Here is a 6,000-nt window from a genome sequence, read left to right on the forward strand (position 1 = left end):
TCCAATCAAGGACAGCTTGAACTCTCTCGGGATTGACAGCAATACCCTTACCAGAGATTACGTGGCCTAGATAGGTCACTTCTGGTAACCAGAATTCACATTTTGAAAATTTGGCATAAAGGCGATGCTCTCGAAGTTTCATCAATACCAGCCTTAGATGCTCGGCATGTTCTTGTTCATTCTTCGAGTAGATGAGAATATCATCGAGGTATACCACGACGAATTTATCCAAATACTCCATGAAGATTGAATTCATCAGATGAGAGAAGGTGGCTGGGGCATTGGTTAAACCGAAGGACATAACGGTGTACTCATATTGGCCATAACGAGTAACAAAAGCCGTTTTTGGAATGTCCCCGTTCTTAATCTTGATTTGATGGTATCCCAACCTCAAATCCATTTTGGAGAAGACTGAGGATCCAGCGAGCTGATCGTATAGGTCGTTGATCCTGGGGAGCGGATACTTGTTCTTAATGGTGACCAGATTAACTGGTCGGTAATCTACAACCATCCGATCCGTTCCGTCTTTCTTCTTTACGAAGAGGACGGGACAAGCCCAAGGAGAAGAGCTAGGACGAATGAAACCTTTGTTCAAAGCCTCATCTAATTGCTTCTTAAGTTCGGCTAGCTCCAGGGGTGCCATCTTATAAGGTCATCTGGCTATTGGGACAGTTCCCGGAACAAGATCTATTACAAACTCTACATCTGTGTCAGGTGGAATTCCTGGCAGTTCCTCTGGAAAAACATCCGGGAAGTCACGGACTACCGGAATGTCTTCAAGTTCCGGAAGAGGGTTGGCATTTAGGGAATAGAGTTGGCATTTGGAAACTCGAGTAGAGACATTTACTATCTCACCCGAGGGATGGGTAAGCTGGACATTTCTAGAATGAGTATCAATCCTGGCATAGTGAGCTGACATCCAGTCCATGCCCAAGATGATATTAATATCCGAAGATTTCAATGCTATCAATGAGGCTAGAAAAACTAGCCTATCTACTAGAATTTCATTGCCATAGGTTATCCTAGAGGTTTGCCATTTACTACCAGGGGTTTGGACAACCAATGGGATTGGCATATCACAAAAAGACATGTTATGCAACTGTGCATAACTTTCTGAAATGAAGGAATGAGAAGACCCAGTGTCAAAGAGAACGGACGATGGGTGATGATTAACAAGAAGCGTACCCAGCATGACGTCGGGATCCTCTGCAGTTTCTTTTGCTGACACATAGTTCACACGGCCACGTGCAGGAGTTGGCTTCACATAGTAAGCTTTGCCCGACTTGGCTTGCCCGACGGACTTTCTGGATTGCTTGGCACCCACATTCTGAGGACACTCACGGGAATAGTGCCCTGGTTCTCCACACTTGTAGCATATCACCTGGTTGGCACGTGGTGCAGCATTGCTAGCTGGACCACCATAAGCTTTTGCTGGAGGGTTGGCCTGATTCGTCTGAGGCGCCACGTAGGATGGCCTCAGAGTGTATCTTGGTGGCAGAGAACTGTTTGGAACCCACAGCCTGCGTTTTGGGAACGCGGAACCAGAAGACGAGCCAAAGTCACGGGAATGCTTCCTTGTGGCTTCGAAGTTAGTATGACCAGTCTCGGCACTGATCGCTTTGTTGACCAGGGCTTGAAAACTTGCACACTCATGGAGGCGCAGATCACGACGGAGCTCAGGGCTCAGACCCTTACGAAACCTTGCTTGCTTCTTGGCGTCAGTAGACACCTCCTCTGTTGCATAGCGGGCGAGGTTACCGAACTCGCGGCTAGAGGCATCCACAGACAACTTGCCCTGAGTGAAGGAACAGAACTCCTCTCTCTTTCTGTCCATCAGGGCCTCTGGAATATGGTGCAGACGAAAAGCTGCATTGAAGTCTGCCCATGTGGCCACTGGTTCAGCGGGACGCATAGCTTCAAAATTCTCCCACCACAGATTGGCGGGTCCTTCCAGGAAATACGCCGCAAAGGTCACCTTGTCGGCCTCAGACACATTCGCAGAGCGAATCTTGCGTGAGATGCTGCACAGCCAGTCATCAGCGTCGAGGGGATCGACGGAATGATGAAACTTTGGAGGATTCAGCTTCACAAAGTCATTGAGGGACACTACGGCATTCCTAGGCCGTCGAGCCGTATTCTGCTCAATACGCTCTAGTAGTCGATTGGTCTCCCTTTTGTTTCTTTCTGCCTCAAGCATCACTTCCACCAGAGAAGGCGGGTGAGGCAGGTCTTGCTGCGACGCTTGACTACCCTCACCTTGCTCATGAGCAGGGGCACGGTTCAACCTGGTGAACACCATCCTGACAAACAAACTCATAGCTTAGACCAATATCATATCAATACTAACTATGGATTAAGAATGTACTGAACACACGGAATGCGGAAATGAATATCCGAACAGCATGGTAACAAGCAACTGCTATATATACACCATGGTTCATACACACCCTTACATAGTTCAGTACACCCTTAACCGAAGAGCAAACTACTGAAATTGTGAAACTACTCATCAGAGGCTTACAAGCTGCCTATACATTATTTATCTAGGCCTCCGGAATTCATTTCACATTACATACATACTTCACAAGTCATGCAGGACTGTGAACGTACGGCTACTACCATACTATCCTTCCGCTCACAGCTCAGGCATCCGCATAGAACATCTCGTAGAGATTACCTCCATGGCCTGGAAGCTCAACCTGCAGATCAGGAAACACTCTAGCCTGAGATCCCTGGGATCCATAAGGACATGGATGTGGCCTTGGTCCCCTGACTGGTGGTAAGAGGGGTCCCCGAAGAGGTGTGACTCCTCCTATATCTGGTCAGTCAACGTGGACCGAAAGATGGGTCCTAACAGGGTTCAGCATCTCCATCTCTCCATACCCTGTCTGGACTACCGGTGCCAGCTGCGTCAAAGCTGTCCACACACGGGCACGGGTAGCATAAAGCTCCATGCGGAGAGCACAAGCATCCCTGTCTCTGTTCTCTAGCATCTCAACAGTGGACTGCAGTAGTGGATCCTTCATAGAGAATCAAAATAGACTCCACTGAGGTATCCCTCTTCACCAGGCTGAGAGGCCGGAACATAGAAGAACTCTGAATTCTGCAGCAGTGCATGTCTCGCTCTCATAATGGTCAACATTGAATAGGCAACATCCTGTACTGCCATGTCAACAGTGACCCCCAACCCATAGGACCAATGGATTGGCTTCTCAGCTCCAGGGTAGTCTGGAAATACCCTAGCAGTGCAGATGCACTGGCTCTGGTTGAAGTCTCGGTACTGTTCCTCCACTGTGTACTCGGGGTACCAGCGGTAACCGCACACCGACATCACCCTCACCAGCATGGCCGTATGACCCGGTACATCAACGCACCTGGTCAGACGTACCACCTGACGAGAAGGACGGCCAGGCATCTGTAAATAGAGAGTAATGCAAAAGCATTAGAGCTCTGAATGCAAAATTGGGCAGCATAACGGCTGTAAATGCTCAAAAACAAATTTTAAGACAACCCAAAATGGAATAGCGTAACCACTCAACTATCAAGTTCAACTCTCTGATCATCAAACTTACTTCCTTTTTCCTAGGAATAGAGGAAACCCAATGTCTCTTGACCCGTAGTCCTATAATCTACCGATCAGAAACACGAGCCTAGAAGAAGATGAGTAACCTAGTCCTTAATTCCCGCAGAAAAGACGAGGATGACCAGAATAGAATAACTTGAGAAGAGAACAACAATCTTAAGTTCCCTTCCACAAACAATTCCCTTATATATAACTAAAGCAATTCTAGACTCAACTTCGACCAGTTTGGCTTAGTAATCCTACAGTCAGTCAGGCTCTGATACCAACGCTGTCGGGACCCCGATCCTAAGCCATAGGAATCCAGCCTGTAACACAGCGCATCCCTTTGTGGTCTCACGCACGGTTAACTCCATGGCTGCAGCCTTACCTTAGCCGGGACCGTTTGCGTCTTTTGACTCACGTATGTGATAGTGTCGCTAGCAATCCAATGTCAAAGAACCCGGATCGACATGTCTAGTCATAAACGAAAGTGGCAGTACCGCACAAGGACAGGCATACATGACCCAACAAAGCAGGTGTCGGTCATCAGCGAATGTAGACGAGTCGTAGCAAGCTACAAGGACTCCATTACATCGCGTGACATTTCCCCAAAGGGGACAGACACAGCAGCTAAGAAGGACACATGCCGGTCAACCAATGCGTCCGGAGCAGTAGCGAACTACCAAGGCTCATTGGATCACGAAGGGGCATTTCCTCGTAAGGAGTGCTACTAAAGTTCACGACAAGGTAATCAAACCCCATACATATCAAGTACGACACACGTACGCATGGCATACCGATATGTATAGATACATCGATGGCATCACAACATAACCATAAACATACAAGCTTTATTTAAGAGGCTCGGAAGAGCCACACACATAATATTACACATTAAGGGTCTAATGACCCATAATAGCAGTCATTCAATTACAAGCCAGCGGAAGAGTTTAAACTGTCTGAGTACAGACAGGACAACTAGAAGGCACATGGCCTGACTATACTACAGATCCAACGTAGGGCCAGATCGTAGCTGGGACACCAGCTACTCGTCGTCGTCGATGTCTACGAAGAACCCTCCATTAGGGTCATTAGCAACCTCTGCAACATGTATTAAGCAAACATGAGTACGAAGGAACTCAGCAAGACTTTAGGATAACTAACTACTCATGCAAGGTATCAAAAGGTATTGTGGGGTTTTATGCGGAAAGCCAGCATTTGACTCGTGGCTAGACAATTTGCATTTTTAAATAATTTTGACAACTTGATTTCTCGCACACGAGTCCACTAACACCACAACAATACTCTATCGTGGAATCATTCCGTCTCCGTACGGAAATGCCGTCCACGACACTCACGCTTATCTTGGCAATTTTATGAGTAGCCATTGAAGTTATCTATGAACAACATATGTCTCCAAGTAGTCCATATCCGCGGATGCGGCTATTCGAATAGATCATAACCCTGCAGGGGTGTACTTCGTCACACACGCTCTCGCCACTTATCGCCATGTGCACGTCATGCACCTCGGCAACCTTCAAGCGGAAGCCCAGCGAGGGAGTCGGCCACGACCGTTAACCACACTAGTACCTAGTCCAGGTTTATCGCCTATCTGAGAGTAACCCGTACGGAAGTCCGGCCGAGGTTTCCGCCACGGCCTCAAACGATGTGCGCAGGGTTCCCAAGCCCACCATCCGGGTGCCACTTGGTACACCGTGCCACTGCCTACCGCATCACGGCCCACCTCTCAGGTCAGCACCATGCACGACCTCCAGCATTACTATAAACACCAGAAACTACTTGCAACTCCTGGACCGAGTACTACGCAATTGATAGGCCGAGCGGGGTCATGTTTCAGGGCCTAGCATTTGGTAGTATCTAGTCTTGGATTACATACACGGAACTCAGTTCCTAAGGACGGTTCCAATGAAACAACCCGCCATGTACTCCTACACAGCCTTTCACCGGTACCTTTACCAAATCAAGTTCAACACACAACCTTTGCTCACCGAACACATTCTCACAATTCTGTTCATCTCCCAGATGACAGACCATACACAACTCTAAGCATAGCATGCATTGCAGGATAAGGCACATCATAGCTCAAGCAACTATCAGGTATGCTAGGTTGCAAGGTTCGGCTATTTACTGTGACAAGGTTAGGTCATGCAAAGGAAGTGGGTTCAACTAACGTGGCAAAAGCAGTTAAAGAATTTGATCCTAATGCAATAAATAAGTGCAGGAGCAAGAACATGGGAATTATCGGGATGATCAAAAGGGTTGCTTGCCTTGTTGCTCAGAGGAGGAACGATATCCGTCAGACGGATATTCGGTGGAATCCGGGGGTGCGGAGCCTACCGAAAAGAATGGTAACATTCAATAAAATCGTATGCAATAAAAATGATGCATGAGCATGGCATGAGAATGCAAAGTGATAA

This window comes from Hordeum vulgare, chromosome 1H (assembly GCF_904849725.1).
Source record: "Hordeum vulgare subsp. vulgare chromosome 1H, MorexV3_pseudomolecules_assembly, whole genome shotgun sequence".
Taxonomy (NCBI): Eukaryota; Viridiplantae; Streptophyta; class Magnoliopsida; order Poales; family Poaceae; genus Hordeum; species Hordeum vulgare.